The sequence below is a fragment of the Colobus angolensis genome, unplaced genomic scaffold (assembly GCF_000951035.1).
Source record: "Colobus angolensis palliatus isolate OR3802 unplaced genomic scaffold, Cang.pa_1.0 Scaffold455, whole genome shotgun sequence".
Taxonomy (NCBI): domain Eukaryota; kingdom Metazoa; phylum Chordata; class Mammalia; order Primates; family Cercopithecidae; genus Colobus; species Colobus angolensis.
The window spans coordinates 1,389,132-1,410,316 of record NW_012117988.1 but is presented as its reverse complement, the minus strand read 5'-3'; the positions used below and the strand labels follow the sequence as shown (position 1 = coordinate 1,410,316).

Sequence of the window (21,185 nt, the reverse complement as noted above, 5' to 3'; positions counted from 1 at the left end):
TTTTCATTGGCTTTAGTGTCATGCATTTGTACTATATGTCCAGGCATTAATTTCCTTTAGTTTAAATTTTTTGAATTTTAGATAACTTAATCTTCATATTAAGATCTTTCCTCAATTCTGTAACATATTCACTCAGTGTCTATCTGTATATTACCTCTATTCGTTTTTCAGTCTTCTTCTCTTCTGGAAACCCAAAAAAGCTAAAAGTGAGTTTCAGTTCTATATTTCCACTGTGGATTCTAATATGTCCTTAATTTGTAGTCTCCAAATTAAGTTTTATTTAATATTTGAAATTGTAGCATAATTTTATATGTAAAGCAAAGTTGAAATAATAGTAACACATAATTTTATTTGCCTTTAACCCCTATTGCCAGCAGTTAACATTTTACCACATTGCATTGTCATCTTGGGGTCTTTATGAAACATTTAAGGAAAACTTGAGGTATTATATCTCTTAACCCTGAAGATACATTTATATGATTTCCCTTAAACTAAGAATGTGTTTTTCGTAACCATAGTATAATTATAAAAATCAGGAAATTAACATTGATATGATAATTTAACTAATCTACAGGTATTATGTTAGTTTTCTATTGCTGTGATTACTCCAAAATATAGTGGTGAAAAACAAAACAAAACAAATGCTTGTGGACAACCTCCCCCGCCCCCATCAAAAGACATATATTGGTGGATTGTATTAAAAAAATAAAATCTAGCTATATGCTTTCTGTAAGAGACAAATTTTAGTTCTAAGGACGTGCATAGATTGCAAATGAAAGCTATTCCATGTATATAGTAGTTGAAATAGAGCAAACATGACTATATTAATATCAGATAAAATACATTTTTAGTAAAAAATTGTTAAAGGTTAAAAGAAGAACATTATATAATGGTAAAAGAGTCAGTTCACCAAGAAGATATAATAATTATAAAGATATATGCACCAAACATCAGAGCTACTAAACAGCTGAAGCAAACACTGACAGAATTAAAAAGAGAAATACAAAGCTCTACAATGATAGTAGAAGACTTGAATTTTCCACTTTCAGTAACGGATAGAACAACCAGCCAGATCAGAGAAACACAGGACTTGAACAACAGTATACACCAATGTGACTTAACAGGCATATATAGAACACTGCCCAACAATAGAAGAATGCACATTTTTCAAGTGCACATGGAATTTTCTCTAGGATAGACCATATATTAGGTTATAAAACAAAACAATAAATTTACAATAATTAAAATCATAAAATTATATTTTCTGATCACAATGAAATAAAAGTAGAAATCAATGGAAAATGAAAACAGGAAATGACAGAAATATATGGAAATTAAACAACACACTCAAACCACCAATAGGAAAAAGAAGGAGTCACAGAGGAAATTGGAAAATATCTGAAGAGTAATGAAAATTAAAACACAATACGTAACAACTTGTGCGAGGCAGTAAAAGCAGTGTTAAGAGGGAAGTTTGTAGCTATAAATATTTATAAGATGGAAGAAAAATCTCAAATCAACAATCTAAATTTACATATTAAAGAACTAGAAAAAGAAGAATGAACAAAACCAAAATCTAGAAATAAGTAAATAATAAATATTACAACAGAAATAAACAAAATAGATAGTAGAAAAACAATAGAGAAATTCAACAAAACCAACAGTTATTTCTTTGAAAAGAGCAAGAATATTGACAAACCATTAGCTAGACGAATTAAGGAAAGAAAAGAAGATTCAAATAACTAAAATTAGAAATAAGAGGAGATATTACTACTTATTTTATATCAATGAAAAGGATTATAAGAAAGTACTACCAGCAATTGTATACCCACAAATTGTATAGTCTTAATGAAATGGACAAATTTGTAGAAACATGCAGTCTACTAAGAATAAATCATGAAGAAATAGATAATCTGAATAAACCTGTAATTAGTAAAGATATTAAATGTGTAATCAAAACCTTCTCAAGGAAAAATATTAAAAAAGCCCAGACTAGATGACTGCACTGGTAAATTTTATGAATCATTTAATGTAAAATTAACAGTAATACTTTTCAAATTCTCCCCAGAAATTGAAGAGGGGAAAACACTTTTAATCTCATTCTATAAGACCAGCATTACTCTAATGCCAAAGCCAGAAACAAAGACATAATGAGAAAAGAAAACTAGAAACCATTATCTCTAATGAATAGTGATGCAAAAATCCTCAACAAAATTCAAGCAAACAAAATTCAATATATAGTAAAAAGGTTATACACCATGACCAACTGGAGTTTGCTAATAGAATGCAGGAATAATTCCACATATAAAAGTTGATCAATGTAACACACCACATCAAGAGAAAAAAGAGGCCAGGTGCAGTGGCTCACATTGTAATCCCAGTACTTTGGGAGGTCGAGGTGGGTGGATCATGAGGTCAGGAGTTCAAGATCAGCCTGACTAACATAGTGAAACCCCATCTCTACTAAAAGCACCAAAAAAAAAAAAAAGAAAGAAAGAAAGAAATTAGCCAGGCATGGTGGCACGTGCCTGTAGTCCCAGCTATTTAAGAGGCTGGGGCAGGAGAATCTCTTGGACCTGGGAGGTGGAGGTTGCAGGGAGCCTAGATTGTGCCACTGCACTCCAGTTTGGGCAACAGAGTGAGATCTCATCTCAAAAAAAAAAAAGAGAGAGAGAGAGAGAATAAAGAAAAATAGCCATGTCACATTATCTCAGTTTAAGCACACAAAAAAATGACGTCAATAACCTTTCTTGATAAAAATCTTCAACAAACTAGAAATAAAAAGAAACTACTTCAACATAATACAACCCACAGCTAACATAATATTCCATAGTGAAAGACTGAAATCTTTTTTTCTAAAATCAGGAAAAAAGATAAAGATGGTTCCTTTTGTTATTTATATTCAACACAATACTGGAAATCTTAGCAAAGCAATTAGGAAAGAAAAAGGAAACAACCACCAAATTGGAAATAAAGAAGTAAAGTTATCGCTGTTCACAGATAAAATGATCCTACATGTAAAAAACCCTAAGAAGTCCACCAAAAACCCTGTTAGAAGTAATAAATGAAATCAGCAATGATTCAGGCTACAAAAATCAATACACAAAATCACCTTATTTATGTACACTAACAACAATCAAGAAGGAAATTAAGAAACAATTGCATTTACAACATGTCAAAAAAAAAAACATACTTAGGAATAAACTTAGGCAAGTAGGTAAAAGCCCTATACACTAAAAATTATAAAATGTTGCTGAAAAAAAATACACAAATAAATGGAAAGACATTTTTCATTTACAGATTGGAAGACTTAATATCCTTTAGATGGCAATATTACCCAAAGTGATCTACATATTCTATGGAATACCTGTCAAATTTCCAACAATATTTTTCTTACAGAAATAGAAAAATATATCCAAAAATTCATAAGACATTTCACGGGTCCCTAAATATCCAAGAAAACTTGAATAAGGAGAGCAAAGTTAGAGGTCTCATGTTTCCTGATATCAAAACTTGTTACAAATCTTCAATAATCAAAACAATGTGATACTGGCATAAGGACAAACATATAAACCAATAGGCTAGAATAAAGAACCTCAAAATAAGTTCTTACAAACATGGTCAAATGCTTTTTGTCAAGAGTACCAATACCATTCAATAGAGAAAGGGCTGTCTATTCAACAAATGGTCTTGGAAAAACTTGATACTTACATGCAAAATAATGAAGTGGAATTTTTACCTTCTACTATATGAAAAGTTAATTCAAAATGAACCAAAGGTCAAATTATAAGAGAAAAATCTATAAAACTCTTAGAAAAAAACACTGGAAGAAAAGCTTAATGACTTTGGATTTGACAATGATTTTTTTGGATGTGACACCAAAAGCACAAGCAACAAAAGAAAAAAAATAGGGGCGCAGCGTTTGAAACATGGCAGACGACGTAGACCAGCAACAAACTACCAACACTGTAGAGGAGCCCCTGGATCTTATCAGGCTCAGCCTAGATGAGCGAATGTATGTGAAGATGAGAAATGACCGAGAGCTTCAAGGCAGATTACATGCTTATGATCAACATTTAAATATGATCTTGGGAGACGTGGAAGAAACTGTGACTACTATAGAAATTGATGAAGAAACATATGAAGAGATATATAAATCAACGAAACGGAATATTCCAATGCTCTTTGTCCGGGGAGATGGCGTTTTCCTGGTTGCCCCTCCACTGAGAGTTGGCTGAAACAAATAATTTGTCCTGTATGGAAAACAGGAGACTTTGTACAGTGGCCTTTCTAAATGTACAAAACATTCGAAAGAGAAACCTGCATACATTTTGATATTAAGAAATAATTCTGGGGATTCTTCCACGCCTGAAATGAGTTGATTTGCAGATAACTCACAACTTCTTAAGTGAAATGGTATTTTCATTTTTCTTAAGCTCTTCCAATAAATATGACCACCAAGATGCAGAAAAAAAAAAAAAAAGAAAAGAAAAAAATAGATAATGAGAATACATCAAAATTTAAAACTTTGGTGCATCAAGGGACTGGAAGAGATGTTTGTTAATATTTCTATATGTTCTTAGCAGCATTATTCACAAGAGCTGAAGATTAAAGCACCCTAAGTGTCCATAAACAAATAAACAGATAAATAAGATATAGTGCATACATACAGTGGAATGTGTTTCAGCTTAAAAAGTAAGAAATGCTGACAGATGCTACATCATGGATGAACCTGAAAAAGTCATGTGATAAGTGAAAGAAAGCAGACACAAACAGACAGATAATATATAATATCACTCATATGAGATACATGGATTATTTAAATTCATGGAGCCAGAAAGTAGAATGCTGATTGTCAGGGGCTGTGGGAGGGAGGAATGAGGAGTTATTATTTAATGAGTACAGAATTTCAATTTTGGGAGATGAAAAGAGTTCTGTGGATGGGTGGTGGTGATGGAAGTACAAGAATATCAGGGTACTACATGCCACTAAATTGTAAACTTATAAACAGCTAAAATGGTGAATTTTGTTATGTATATATTACCAAAATTAAAGAAATAAAAAACTCAAACAAAACAAAACACTTATCTCACAATTTTTTTTTTGTACGTCAAGAGTCAGGAGTGATTTACTTGAATGGTTTTGGATCAAGTCTTTATGTATGGTTACGTTCAAACAGTTGTCATATAAAGGCTTGCCTGGGCTTATGATTCATTTCCAGAATGGCTCACTCATCATGTAGCTGCTATTTGGAGAACTCAGTTCCTCACTATGTGGATCTATCCACAGAGTTGTTTGCTGTCTTAATGATTTGATGACTATCTTCCTCAGTGTGCACGATCTAGGAGAGAGAGCAAGGGTGAAGCTATTTAATTATCTAGTCTGGGAAATGACATTTCTATTTCTACCACTATCTATTACTTAGAAGTGAGTCACAAAGTAAAACTCACACTAATGGATAGGCGAATTAGGCTTATCTTCTAAAGGAAGGAGCATCAAAAATTCTTGTATGTATTTTAAACCACATAGACATTTTTCCAAATTTTGCTCCTTGTCCCTATAGCATTCATTATAGTAAATAGAAAGCATAGGATCATGTCTCTTTAGTGTCCTTTAATCTCAAACTCTCTTTGTCATTCATGATAATGACATTTCTGAAGATTGCAAGCCAGTTATTCTGTAAATTACCTCTCAGTGTGGATGTGTCTGATGTTTCCTTATGATTAGATTCATTTATGCATTTTGGTGGAGCTATTTCAAAAGTAATATTCTCCTTGCATCATACAAGAAGGCTCATGATGTCTACTTTTTTTTATTACTAGTAGTATTAATTTGAATCATTTGGTTAGGTTGATTACTACTGATTTTTCTATGGTATACTTATTATGTTTGTCTTTGTAATTAATATCTTGCCTTTAAAATCCTGTATTTTTTTTTTCTTTTTTACAGGATAACACACTTTGAGATTATGTAAATATGCTATTTTTTTTTTAACTTTAACCCACTTGCTTTAGAACAAATACTTTAAAATATCTTGCTAGATCATTAATGTATTTAGGAAGCATGTTTCATTTTTTGTTTTAGTGTTTTATCTAGAATCTTAGGTTGTCTTCAGCATGAAGGTCAGTCAGGATATCTCATCCACTAACTGTTAGAAACCAATGCAGTGTTGCCTAATTTGACACCTATATTTACAGCCAATATTAAATAATTTACCTGCTTCTCATAGCTTTGGCTACTGTCACTTGGCATTGTGGTTACTATTTTCTTGTTAAACTTGGGATGTACAGCCCACTAATTATTGATACATTTTGGCTCACTGTATTACTCTGTTCTCACATTGCTAATAAAATATACCTGGGACTGAGTAATTTACAAAGGAAAGAGTTTTAATTGACTCACAGTTCAGCATGGCTGGGGAGGCCTCAGGAAACTTACAATCATGGAGGAAGAGGAGACAAACACATCCTTCTTCACATGGCAGCAGGGAGAAGAATGATTGCCCAGTGAAAGGGGGAGCCCCTTATAAAACAATCAGATCTTATGAGAACTAACTCACTATCATGAGAACAGGATGGAGGAAACTGACCCCATGATTCAATGATCTCCACCTGGTCTCTCCCATAACATGTGGGGATCATGGGGACTACAATTCAAGATGAGATTTGGGTGAGGATACAAAGCCTAACCGTATAATTCCACCCTGACCCCTCCCAAATCTCAGGTCCTCACGTTTTAAAACGCAATCGTGTTCTTCCAACAGTCCCCCCAAATCCTGACTCATTCCAGCGTTAACTCAAAAGTCCAACTCAAATTTTGTCTTATCTGAGACAAGGCAAGTCCCTTCTGCTTATGAGCCTGTAAATTCAAAAGCAAGTTTGTTACTTCCTAGATACAATGGGGGTGCAGGCATTGGTTAAAGACACCCATTCCAAATGGGAAAAATTGACCTAAACTAAGGGGCTACAGGCCTCATGCAAGGGAAACTTAGAATCATGGTGGAAGGGGAAGCAAATACATCCTTCTTCACATGGCAGCAGGAAGAAGAATGGGTTCCCGGTGAAGAGGGAAGTCCCTTATAAAATCATCAGCTCTTCTGAGATCTAACTCACTATCATGATAATAGCATGGGAAACACCTTCAGGATGAGTCTTGGGTGGGCACACAGCCAAACAACATCACTCACCGAGTTATCTTAAGCACCATATAGAAAGAGTTTAATATCCTATTTCAAACGTGTTATGAATAGTAGCTCAGTAAATTCCATCACCATTAGGATACCAGCATTTTCACACAGCCAAAAAAAAAAAAAAAAAGCCTAATGATACCATAACTAATGATAATTCAGTGCTTGCTACATTATAATATTCTAGATGCATTTGCAAGTGTGAATTAATTTAATCTACTGAATATTTTACTAATTGGATGCTGTTATTGTCTCAGTTTTACTGATGAGATGACTGACAGTGGTAAAGCTATGAGTTAAATCTAGGCAGTCTATTTCTAGTGGATTTACTTGTAACTATTGTGCATTACTGCCATGAAGAGGATTGCCTCCTCAAAAGCTATGAGGCAACCATAAACCTCTATGGTAGTGTAAAATCTCTAAGACATGGGAGACTGGAGTTGGAAGAAAACTTTAAAATCATTTCCTTTCTTCACATGATGAACAAACTGAAACTTGAAGAAATTCGCTTATTTACAATTTAGGAATAAAATTGAGGTAAAATTGAGGTCTCCTGATAATCAATCCAATTCATGTTCTATCATATACTATAAATATCTGGTAAGATGAAAATAAATACCCTAAGCTTATTTTTTCCCACCAGGGACAACAATATAACTCTTCAATGTCAGATTTAAAGTCTGATTTCTAAAATGAATATGGTAGATATGCTATACATTAATTAAACGTGAATTGCTTTTGCTTGCTTTCTTAGTACATAAAAGGGCTTTAGGGAAATGATTTGGATGACCCATGCATTTTTCACGATAATCTGGTTAGTTCAAAGTTTTTCTCTTGTCCTAAGCAAATACATTAGACATCATTTCTCCAGTTATTTGTTTAAAAGTAATCCTTGAAGATGCAATTTGTGAACATACTTTGGAAAATTTCTTTTCTGCTTATCAAGTAAATAAGATATGCAACTAAGAAGACAAGTCATTATATACGTACTCATTTAGCAAAACACTCATTTATACTATTTAGCATTGACATGTAGAATAGATAAACGTAAAAAATATACTTAGCAATAACAGCATACATTAACATATTTATTATTGCTACAATGTTGTTTTATAATACATAGATTGTTTTAAAATAGTACTCCAGGCAGCTCCATATTTTATGGATTTCTGTAATCTTTAGCAAAGAGTGATGTTCAAAATCTTTAACAAATGGGTATGTCATGTGCCCTGATGAATGAAAAGAGAGAACCAACAAATTAGAATAAAGATCAGCAGAAAACAATCCCGTAGAGTGTATATTGGATGAATTTCAGCTCTAATGTTCATTGTGAAAGTATGGAGATCAAGATGCTCTGGTATTTGACTCTTATTTATATTGTGTTGGTTTGCTTGCATCAATTCTTCTCATTATCAGATTTCTTTCTAACAATAAAGCAATATCTGAGAGGGAAATAAGTCATGAAAACCAGTACCAGGATGGTACTGGTTGATTAAATTTTTGTATCCTGTGATGGAGATGTATATTGTCCTCAATTATTTAATTTCTCCCTCTAGGGACACTGGTGGAATATACTTCATCCCCTTATTGTTGGGTTGGGCTATGGCGTATTATAATTAGTGAGATCTGAGCAGAAGTGGCTAAGTAAGCCATATCCAAGTCTAAACATTTAATTGCAAGATTCTCTAGCATTGTCTTTTTTTGAACAAGGTGACCGAAGAGGCCCCTAGCTCCAGGTGGTACAGTCACAAGATTATGGAGCTTTCATCTACCTAGAAATCCTAGTTATATGTAAAATGATCTTACATGAGGTGTTCACATGGTCGATACAGCATTTGTGAGAAATAAACTTCTGTTTTATTAAGCCACTGAGATTTGGGGTTTGTTTGTATACAATAAGGCTGACTAATGCATATTCCACAGGGTGCTTAATAAATATTTTTGAATTAGAGTATTAAACATTTTCTTGAAGATATCTAAGTAATTTTGAGGTTAATTATAAACTGTAGATAACATATTAATCCTTGTAAGTTTCATCTGGAGCTTCAGCTATATCCTTGCTATCAATTTAATTAACATACTTCCTCCTAAATTCAATATACATCCCAGCCCTGATGGGCCAGGCTTCAAATCTCCTGTCTCACTCTGAGGCTTTTGACCTTAATACTACTATACTATGGTTGTTTAACAAAGATTTTGTAATTAAATTAAAAATGAATCAACTATTCTCTTCCTGCCTTTCTTCTTTCCTTCTTCCACCATACATGGATGCTTTTAATATACCTGAGGCACTACTTTTTTTTTTTTTTTCTGGGATTTCAGGAAGATGTCTTACTAGATAAGAAGGAAACACCAAACTCACTGCCTAAAACAACAGACATAATGTGTATTCTATATTCCTGTTGGTTTCTTAAGAAGCAACAAGGTATGGTTTTGTAAGAATTCTCCCTTCATCATTTGGGAACAATAATCTTTTGTCAAGTAGATAGCATGAACCTGTATATATTGGAAATTCTGAGATCTGCTTCTATGCCTGTAGTGGTGCATTCATTTATGAATTTCAGAAGGACCAAAAGCCTTAAATTGGAGTTGTTGAAACTGTCATCAAAAATAAACAAAGAACTTAATGTGAGATTAAGCAGTATCAAGCTTCTTTTTGGTAAGATTTTTAAACTTTTGGAAAGTGCCAACTTAGTAGTTGGTATTTTATAAATGAAAAAAAAACTCACATTTAATAGTCTATGAAAAGACATTGACTTAACATAATTAAGTATATTATTGTTAAACCCTGTGTCTTAAACAAATTAGCCTATTGTTAAACCCTATGTCTTAAATAAATTAGGGAAGGAGAAGTGAGAAAAGGGTAATATACAAAGATGAAACGTGTCCTTGTCCTTATAGAATAGAAAAAAGACATATGCAGAAATTATTATCATGTAAGACAAGATATGATATTTTGGAAACAAAATTCTGTGATAAAGGACAAAGGTAATTTCAATTTAAAAAATCAAGTTGAGGGCTACGTACTTGTGTGTGTGTTTGTGAATGAGGTAGCCTTCGAAGTTTGGATTTTAATACAAGTAAATAAAGTTAAATAGTAAATTGTGTGCAAAGGTAATAAACCAGTAACAGAACTGGATATGCTAAGGGGATGATGAACTGTCAGAGGCTGGAGAGGCTGAAGAATTAAATGATTGTTTCTATGTAGTAATGGATAACTTCATAAATATAGATTGGAAGCCCATCAGAGGCATGCGATACATGAATTTGCTTTCGAGACAATGGCAGAAGGGCTCATTACAAATGTTAGAATAGAAAAATAAAATGATGGTAAAGGCTGTTGTTTTCTTAAATAACACGTTTTACTAAAACATAGTACATTAATACGGTTATGGAAATTTTCACTTGGCCTCAACTATGTCTGCCGAATAGAGACTTCCCCAGGGACTGTGGGGTGAAACCTGATGAGTTAGATCAAGCCCTTAGAGAGCTCTGATGGACATGGTGGCTGACTTCCGCAGGACACATTTGCTGGCTTCTGTTCTTGCATTGGGGAGCAGTGTAGAATGAGAGGTTCTCAGAGATATCTCACTGGGACTCAGAGGGAGACAATCCGATGGCTAGTCTTGTCCTACTGTTTACTAATCATGTGACTCTGTCCAAATTAATTTCTTTTTTCTTTTTTTTTTTTTTTGAGACAGTGTCTCACTCTGTCACCCAGGCTGGAGTGCAGTGGCACAATCTCGGCTCATTGCAAGCTCCGCCTTCCGGGTTCACCCCATTCTCCTGCCCCAGCCTCCCGAGTAGCTGGGACTACAGGTGCCCACCACCACGCCTGGCTAATTTTTTGTATTTTTAGCAGAGACAGGGTTTCACCATGTTAGCCAGGATGATCTCGATCTCCTGACCTCATGATCCGCCTGCCTCGGCCTCCCAAAGTGCTGGGATTACAGGCGTGAGCCACCGTGCCCGGCCTGGCCAAATTAATTTCTAAGCCTATTAAACTCCACTTCTCCTGCTCAAAAAGTGCTATAACAGTATATTCTGTGTGAATAAGTTATGTCCACAGGTGACTCATCAGGACATTGTGCTCAAGCTAGTAAGAACCATGTCAGAGTAGGTCCTCTTCTGTACTAATTCATAATTTTCTTTTTTTCTTTTCTTTTTTTTTTTTTTTTTTGGAGATGGAGTCTCGCCCTGTCACCCAGGCTGGAGTGCAGTGGCGCGATCTCGGCTCACTGCAAGCTCCGCCTCCCGGGTTCACGCCTTTCTCCTGCCTCAGCCTCTCGAGTAGCTGGGACTACAGGCGCCCGCCACCAGGCCCGGCTAATTTTTTGTATTTTTAGTAGAGACAGGGCTTCACGGTGTTAACCAGGATGGTCTCGAACTCCTGACCTCGGATCCGCCTGCCTCGGCTCACAAAGTTCTGGGATTACAGGCGTGAGCCACTGCACCCGGCGGTAATTTTCAAATATATCCCATGTTAGTAGTACCTTTAAAATTGGCTGGTAAGCCAAACAAATGGCTATTACTTGCTTTCCCCAAATGATTAGTGTTCAGAGAATACAGTGACAGCCATCACTATGGATAATGAAAATGTAAGTCTTATTTATAAAACATATATATGCACTGATTTGTTTGTTTATTGAGAATGTAGAGAAGGGGCTCATTTAGTAGACATAAGTGGAAAGAAGAAAACAGCCAGGGAAGAGGAAATGTCAATGAAATACAAATGTCATTAGGAAACAGGACCTCAGAGATGTCGGAAGCACAAAGAATTTGCAAATTTATTGGTGAAGGCATTGATCTTCTCATAGGGCTTTGGCTAGGGAAGGGAGGAGGAGGACTGTATTTGAATCTCAAAGGAAAAGGCGACTTCATCTGATGTGGGGGTTTCATTTAGCCTTGGGGACCATCCATAAGCACTGGAGGAAGAAAAGAGAGCATAGTTAACTCCTGGTGCCATGGAACCAGCACTACATTTGTGAATTTGGAGATTTGGGCACGAATCTGCAAATACTGTGGCTGAGCTCTCTGAATGATAGGTTCACAAGCAACTCAATCTACTTTCTTAGATTAGGAAAAAGAAAAGAGCCCATGGGCTAGAGTATTTGAGGAAACTCCAGGCATGTCAATTTGGAATAATTTTTGTTTTGTTTTGAGAGGTGCAACACTAGTATTCCAGTGCAACTCTGAGGGTCTTCAATTTTCTTTTTTCATTTCTTAATATAGTAATATTCCTCTTATTTGTCTGTTCATTGAGTCAGTTCATCAGACCTTTAGTATAGCTACCTCTCTAGTGTTTTTGTTTTTGTTTTTTTCCCCTGCCAGTAAATTCATTTCAACCTTCAACCAGTCCACGATGGTTCTTCCACTGGGTGAGTCTCATCCTAGTAATGTTCTTTGGTTTTTCGTACTGACCAAACTCAGTGGAATGACACAGAACTGGTCTCTGCCTTCTGAGAGTTGAATTAGGGGCCGTTCAGCCCTTCTGAACTCTCTTTGGTTTTTCCTTTAGATTTCCTTTTTCTGTTTGTTTCACATACTGCAGTATATCCCAATCATATATATATGTGTGTGTGTGTGTGTGTATATATATATACACACACACACACATATATTTTTTAATTTTATTTTTCACATCCTCAGTTTTCTCCTACCCCCATTCTTTTTTTTTTTCCCACATCTATCCAATGTTTCTAAGCTTTTACAATTTCTTAACTACTTTCTATTCTCCAGGAATTGAGGCAGAATGGAAGAAAATTAAAAGGTAACTTTAAAAATGCTTTTTTTTAACTGATTAAAGTTGTACTATATAATTTAGGTTGTTTGGACATATGTATGCATGCTTTTTTTTTTTTTTTTTGGCAGGGCAATCTAGGTTTCAGGTTCTGCCACATGCTAGATGAGCTATTTATAACAATTTAGCTTACTTCTATTAACCTCAGTTTTCCCCTCTATAAACTAGTAGAACTGCTGTGAGGATTTAATCAGATAATAATTTGAAGTGGGAGCAACATTGTTGAGACATGCTAGTCATTAGGTACTATGGTTACTACTTCTACTACTGCTATTGCTATAAGAATGTTTGTAAGAATGTTTGGAAGCTATGTTACTGCTTCTTTTTAAAGGTTTCTCACTTTCTGGGAGTATGCTTTTTACTATAAAAATTCTATCTTCTGGTCTTCAAATTTGCTGCAAAGTGTACGTGTGCTTTGCTTTGACTGAAAACAGGCATTCAAGTTCAAAAAGGTGAAAGCCATAACTTTTACTATGTCCAACATAGGTTTCTGAGTTGGTGTGCTATTGAAATAGGACATACTTATGCCAAGATGTAAACTACTTCAACTCTCAGACTGTCTGGGGAGAACTTGCCACAACTTCAGTCCCAAAGCTGGTTACCTCTGACCATAAGCAGCCTTGTCTCTTTACCGCCCCCCGCCATTTCTATATATTCCAAGACATATAAGTTGGGAGGCATTGAATCAATGAAACTGCCAACAGATGGTACATTCTGGTAGATCCTTTACCTGTAACTACTGTGTACTTGCTTTAAGTAAACTACATGTATTTGCTTTAAGAATACCTTTTATTTATTTATTTATTTTTTCAAGTGAGGAATGATGTAAGAAGCAGATACCACTGGACTAAGAGTACTAAGACTTGTGAAGTCAAATCTTTCTACTGCACTGTGAGAAAGAGGTCAATTGCTTTTGCTTTTCTTTAATTTGTTCAGACATGATTGGATATGAAAATTAAAGTCAAATAGAACAGCATTTTAGAGAATAATTATAGACTACCTGTTAGAGAAATCTAATTTGAGTCTATGAGATAGTTAAGTGATTATTAGACTTATGTGTGAATAATAGCATGTTTCAGATTTTCATTAGGTTCACTGGATTCACTGAACTATATTAAGTGCTTAATAAATGCTCCTTAAAAGAATGTCTACCTTGTGAAGATGCATTGACCGATCCTTAGAGAAATGAGATGAGTAGGCAATGTATAGGGTATGGATTTAACTTTTGCTAATGTAAATTTAATGTCAAAATGATTATCCTGGGACAGTCTGTGCTCTCTCATGAAATGTCCGGGGCAACTAGAGAGGTATAATTCTGAGTTGAATGGATTATATATTATATTGTTTTGCAAAGCATCACCTAAACTAAATTTAGGTAAAGTTTCTTTGCCATCTCATAGAAACCAGTCTATCTTTATGTTTGAAAATTACAAGTTACTGTCATTCTACAGTGGAATTTTGCAGGGATAATTGTGTGCCTTGTAAATAATCCAGGATACTATTCATTCTGTCTTGTCTTGTGCTTAAGCATTTCACATCTGCATTTCCACTATTGTGCAGGTCTCTGTTTATAGTACATGTGTCTACATCTTGGTCTCCTTTTATTTAAATACTTTGCTAGGGTTGATTAACCACAAGCTGTATAAGGAGTGAAAAAAAAAAAAGAAATAAAAAGAAATAAACTCATATAGAATTATTGTCAATAGCCTCTCACACAGGTTGAATAATAAAAGTTAAATAGAGAATATATTGAGTTAATGTATGGTATAATCCCAAACTCCATGGAAGGTTCAGTTTATTGTGATGTTAGGAGAAGCAAGCATAGATTTGAAAGGATAGTTAGTTTTGAATCCCTGAAGGGCAAGGTAACCTTTATGTAAATGCAACCTACTAAGAGACTAAGATGAAATTTTAGTACATCTGTGTAATTCTCTCTATAATGCTGGTATAACATTCCACATTCTTTTTAATAAGTATATACAAGCATAGATCCAGGAAAACATATGTCATTTTCTGCTATTGGGAGCTAGTAGGAAATAAAGTACATTATGAAGTATTATTTATAAAACCATGTCTTGAGACAGAAAACAATTCTAAATCACTGACACTGATTATATGTCACTCACAAAAACTCACTGAATATTAGAACTGGCAGCACACCTGTTAAAGTTCAAAAGAAGTAGTTAGAAGGAAATAAAAGGATGTATTATTTTACTCAGTAGAGAATAAACATAAAGAAAAAAATTAACTTATGCATTTAAGTAGTCATAATAAGTTATTATGGGAAGTAAGAGATGCTTGGGACGTATCCTTCAATATTTTGAGTTTGATCAATTTCAAGGCAACCAAGCATTCCCATAGATATCTATATATATCATTTTTGAGGGTATTATAAGACTGAACTAAATGGTATTTGCATATTCTCCAGGTATCAATCATGGCAATAGCAGTGGAGACAGCAGTGGCAAAGGCTGTTTCAAAGGGACAGTGAGAAAGAGATACCTGTGATATCTTTGCTCAGTTTGGGAGATGCTAAAGATAATCTAGGCACAGCCTTTCTCGGTTGAGTCACCACATTCTGGAATTATATCTCTTAACTTTCCAGAAACCGGTGTATGTTCTCAATGCATTCAGTGATTACCTCATACTCATTAAGCTCATGGCAGACTGTTATATAAACCAGAAATACTAAAGTGTCAATTAGAATTCTTTCTAGTTATTAGAATTATTATATGCAGTCAAGAACAAACTATATTATCCTGCTACCAAGCTATGTACAGAACTACATTGTTCATGAGAAAGCTACTTTGATGGTATAATGATGGTGGAATAATAAAGGTGACATTTCATAAGAAATTATTGCTTAATCACAATGGAGACCTGGGGACATCAGTCTGTCCAAATCCTATGTCTTCTCCCTTCAACAGTGTTGGATGCTTGAAAAAAGATTGTTTCCCCAGATCATATGGATCAGTCTTTCTATTTTGTCTGATCTTTTATGTTGGTTCATATCATGTTAGTATCAAAGTTAGTTGGAGATTGTTTTTACCAGACTACAATTTATTGGTTTATTTTACTTTCTCAATTAGTTTAGCCCTTTAAGTTCTTAAAGTTATTAATTGTTCAAATCTCAGCTTGCATATTATTTGAGATTCCAGACTCACTGACCATACTTGCTCCTATGAAAGGAGCTTTAGCAGTGATGTATGTGTGCCATAGAATGACTATCCCAGCATGTTAGCTTTATTTCTCTAGCTTCAAATGAGATTCCAGCCAATGGATATCAGAGATATAGAGCTCTGGATAATATAGATATAGAGCTCTGGATGTATGTGTGCCATAGAATGACTATCCCAGCATGTTAGCTTTATTTCTCTAGCTTCAAATGAGATTCCAGCCAATGGATATCAGAGATAGAGAGCTCTGGATAATATAGGTGGAGAGGAGGATTTTTCCATGAACTTCTTACTTTGAGGAAAATAACTAACAATGGGATGCTAGAGCACATCCCCAAGAGTTTATGAAGATTTTCCTGACAAGAAGTAAAAATACTAATAACTACAAATTATGAAAGACCCACTTTGAGCCAGTTGGCATTACTTGGGAGTTGGCCTACAGTTTCTAATTTGATCATGAAAACAATTAAATATGATAAATACTATCAAAACCATTTTGAATTTAATAAATTGAAGCACAGAGAAATTTAGTTAAGTAGTTAAAATTACTAAACTCAGTAAGTAAGAGACCTGGTATTCAACTCATGTCTGTTTAGCTCTATAGCATGGTACTCTAACCAGTCTGTGCACTGCCTTCAAGACAATTACTAATAAGGCACTCCTGGAGCCAACTGAAGTCCACCTTGTTTTGTCTGCTCCAGGCCACACTGTTTACCTGAGAAATTGATTATAGTGTGATGTTAGATATTATTTTCAGTAGATAGGGCTTGCAAGGTCTTATTAAAAATAAAAATAAAATCCTCAACAGCACTTACCATGTCTTCTTACACAGCACTTACCATGTCTTCTTACACATCAATTACTGGTCTTATTTTTTCCTGGTCACCAATCTCTTCACATGATCTATCTAGAGGGTTGCTGTCTAATGAAGTTTTTGGTCTCTGAGCATATTCTCATTGATTTTGAACTATTAGTTAACAATGATTTCAGTCACAATAAAAAAACTGAGCCCCTTGCCTGTTATCAAATTGCTACTATCAGTAGGTTCAGATAGTAGTATACTTATGGAAACAGTTCCACAAGTGGACTTTGTTTTGTTTTAGAGCTTGATTTCTATTTTACATACCATAGGCTTGACTACAGGATAAAGGCACTTCATAGCATCTTCTCCATTCTAAATTAAATGATGAGTTATATTTATATGAATTACCTATCACAGTCCATAAAGGTTGACAGCTGTGGGCTCTGCATAGATAAGACACACACTGGGTTATGTCCAATTCTTACTGCAGTGACTATAACTGAATCCCCTTTTTTTCCAATTAATTAACTCACCATAACTAATTCAGTAGAAAAACACTGAATTAAAGGATAGGATATAAACCTAGAAGCTGGATTTTAGAACCATCTGGTAAGAGAACATAGCTGTGGTATTTTGTTGACAATATTGTACTGAGGGTTTTTATCAAACTAACAGATACACTCTAAATTTATCACGTGGTATAAATGCATATCATCTTCAAATTGGCCTGTCATTATGATGATCTTGGATTTTTAAATTGTTCATTCTTTTATATCATACAGCAATGACTCTACCTTTTAAAGGATCAGGAAGCATTTAAAATGTTAGATACTTCTATTTAAAAACAGTGATCTTTAATTTTTTTTAAATTTTAATTTATATGAGTACATAGATACATAGTAGATTTATATATTTATGGAGTGCAGGAGATGTTTTAATATAAGCATGCAATGCATAGTAATCACATCATGGAAAATGGGACTTTTGTTCCCTCAAGGATTTATCCTTTGCTTTACAAACAGTCCAATTATATGCTTTTACTTATTAAAAATAAAAACAATTAAATTATTATTGACTATAGTCACCTGTTGAACTATCAAATACTGGGTCTTATTAATTATTTCCTTTTTTTTGTTTGCACTCATTAACCGTTCCCACCTCCTCCCTATCCTCCCGCTACTACTCTTCCCTGCCTCTAGTAACCCTCCTTCCACCCTATATGTACATGAGTTCAATTGTTTTGATTTTTAAATTTCACAAATAAGTGAACATATCGAATGTTTGTCTTTTTGGGCCTAGCTTATCCCACTTAGCCAGGAACCTCCTTGCAAATGACAGAATCTCATTCTATTTTATGGCTGAGTAGTACTCCATTGTGTATATGTGCTATATTTTCTTTATCCACTCATCCATTGATGGACACGAGGTGCTTCTAAATCCTGGCTATTGTAAACAGCTGCAATAAACATGAGAGTGCAGATATCTCTTTGATATACTGATTTCCTTTTTTTTTCTTTTGGTTATATATCCAGTAGTGAAATTGCTGTATCATATGGTTTTAGTTTTTTGAGGAATGTCCAAACTATCCATAGTGACTGTGCTAATTTACGTTCCTACTAACAGTGTACAAGGGTTCTCTTTTCTCCACATCCTAATCAGCATTTGTTATTGCCTATCTTTTGGATATAAGTCACTTTAACTGGGGTGAGATGCTATCTTATCGGAGTTTTGGTTTGTATTTCTCTGATGATCAATGTCGAACACCATTTCATATGCTGATTTGCAATTTATATGTCTTCTTTTGAGAAATGTCTATTTCAGATCTTTTGCCCATTTTTAAATTGGATTTTTATATTTTTTTCCATAGACTTGTTTGAGTTCCTTATGTATTCTGGTTATTGTTTCCTTGTCAGATGGGTAGTTTGCATATTTTTTCTCCCATTCTGTGGATTGTCTCTTCACTTCATTGATTGTTTCCTTTGCTATACAGAAGCTTTTTAACTTAATGTGATCACATTTGTCCAGTTACTTTCTGTAGTTGTCTGTACTAAATTTCCTGAAGAAATTTTTGCCCAGACCCATATCCTGGAGGGTTTCCTCAGTGTTTTCTTGTAATAGTTTCATGGTTTGAGGTCTAACATTTAAGTCTTTAATTCATTTTGATTTTATTTTTGCATATGATGAGAGATAATGTTTTAATTTTATTATTCTGCATATGCATATCCAGTTTTTCTACCATCATTACTTGAAGAGACTGTCTTTTCCCAAGTGTGTTCTTGGCATCTTTGTTGAAGATGAGTTCACTGTGAGTGTGTGAATTTGTTTCTGGGGTCTCTATTCTGTTCCATTGGTCTATGTGTCTGTTTTTATTCCAGTACCATGCTTTTTTGGTTAGTATAGCTCTGTAGAATAATTTGAAGTCAGGACATGTGATTGTTCCAGTTTTATCCTTTTTGCTTAAAATAGCTGTGGCTATTCTGGGTCTTTTGTGATTCCATATAAATTTCAGGACCATTTTTTTCTTTCTTTGAAGAATATTTTGATATTTTGATAGAAATTACTTTAAATCTGTAGATTGCTCTGGGAAATATGGAGATTTTATCAATATTGATTCTTCTAACATATGAACATGAAATAACTTTCTATCATTTGGTGTCTTCTTCAATTTCCTTCATCAATATTTTATAGTTTTCATTATTCAGTGTTTCACTTTTTTCAGTAATTCCTAGGTATTTAAGATCAGTGATCTTTTGTTAATTTATTCATCATATATTTTTATATTAGTGGGTATGACCTTCAGTAATTTATGTTTGGGAAAACACATCAAGAAACAAAATCTGCCTTGAATTTAACAACAATTTTAAATGGTTTCATATTCTAATGGTTACACCAGCTCTTTGGTCTATAGTTGAAAGATAATAGGTCATATATGCCAGATTTATTTCTCTGTATACTCCTAGAATAAGCAGATGGGGTCATAGACCTCTTGTCATATCTCTATGCCCCATGTCTATCTTCTTTAATCTTGTCTAAGTTTCCCATTCCACAATGCATTTTTGTGATAACACAATGCATTTTAAGGTAGTAGATGTTTCACTATTTTTTGAAGAATATAGAAATCACTTAAGACCATTCGCAATGTAAGCATACATTCAAAGTTGTCTGCTGTAATCACTATCTAAATAACTCTTTCCTCAAAAAAACATAAAAAACAATTATAATGCTTGTTTCAAAGTCAACTTCCTTTGTGTTTCTTGTTAAACTATGGCAATATTGCTACTTTTGATCCTATAAATATATGAAATGAAATCCAGCAGGGTTGAATTTAAATGGTGTTGATTAAGGACAATGGTCACAGGGTCAGTAGTTTGAAAAAACAACATGTCCAACTCAATTCTAAAAATCAGTTATCTCAGAATTTAAAAATTTTAGCAGAATATGTTTTACTGAAATAGGGATTTCCTAAGGACACATTTTTTTTTTCACTTTTTCAAAAGGGAAAGTTTTTTTCTCATTTTTCACAATGAACTTTACAGCATATTGAAGATATCGAATGTGTGTTCACATATCTGCATAAAAGCGTACGTTAATTTTTATAAAACATTTATATTTTTATATGCACACACACACATATATATGTACATATATAACATTTAAATGTAAGGAGATTCTCTAGCTAGTTAAAAAAAGCAGGCTATCATAATACAAGTGGAACATAATACAAGTGGAAATATAAGTGGAACATATGTGAGAATGAATTTCATGGGAACTGGTAAGGACTAAACCATCCAGAATGGAGACAAGAAGAACATTCTGGAACTGAGAACAGTCCTTAAGATCTCCACAACCCCTCCAGGAAACATGGTTATTTAGTCTCATGCTTCACTATTAATGGAATGCTGGTAAAAATCACATTGCTTTCCTTCTCTCCACTGCCAATGACTGACTCCTTATGCATAGTTTCCTTTTGCACATCACTGTGTCTTGCCCATAACCCTGATTTTGACTGTGTAAACTTTTTTGCCGCATCTCTGTCTCTTGGTATATCTTACTTAAATTTCTGATAATAACTGAAAAATCTCCATGATATTGCTGACTACAAATATATGTGAAATCAGGTCAGATTAGATTTTCCTACACAGTGAAAGTCCTTAGACAATAATCAAAGGTCGATTACTCACATCTATATTGGGTCTCCTCTAGTTAGAGGCCCTCCTCTTG

The 21,185-nt window shown here is 34.2% G+C and overlaps 1 protein-coding gene and 1 pseudogene across 2 annotated transcripts in view; both read left to right on the top strand.

Annotated features, from left to right (window-relative positions):
* The window catches only part of LINGO2 (leucine rich repeat and Ig domain containing 2), a 1,254,362-nt gene that overhangs the window by 569,740 nt on the left and 663,437 nt on the right, over positions 1–21,185 (top strand). The window lies entirely within an intron of this gene.
* On the top strand, positions 3,919–4,477 carry LOC105523235 (annotated as a pseudogene). Its single transcript, XR_001003562.1, has one exon. The product of XR_001003562.1 is annotated as a U6 snRNA-associated Sm-like protein LSm3 pseudogene (transcript).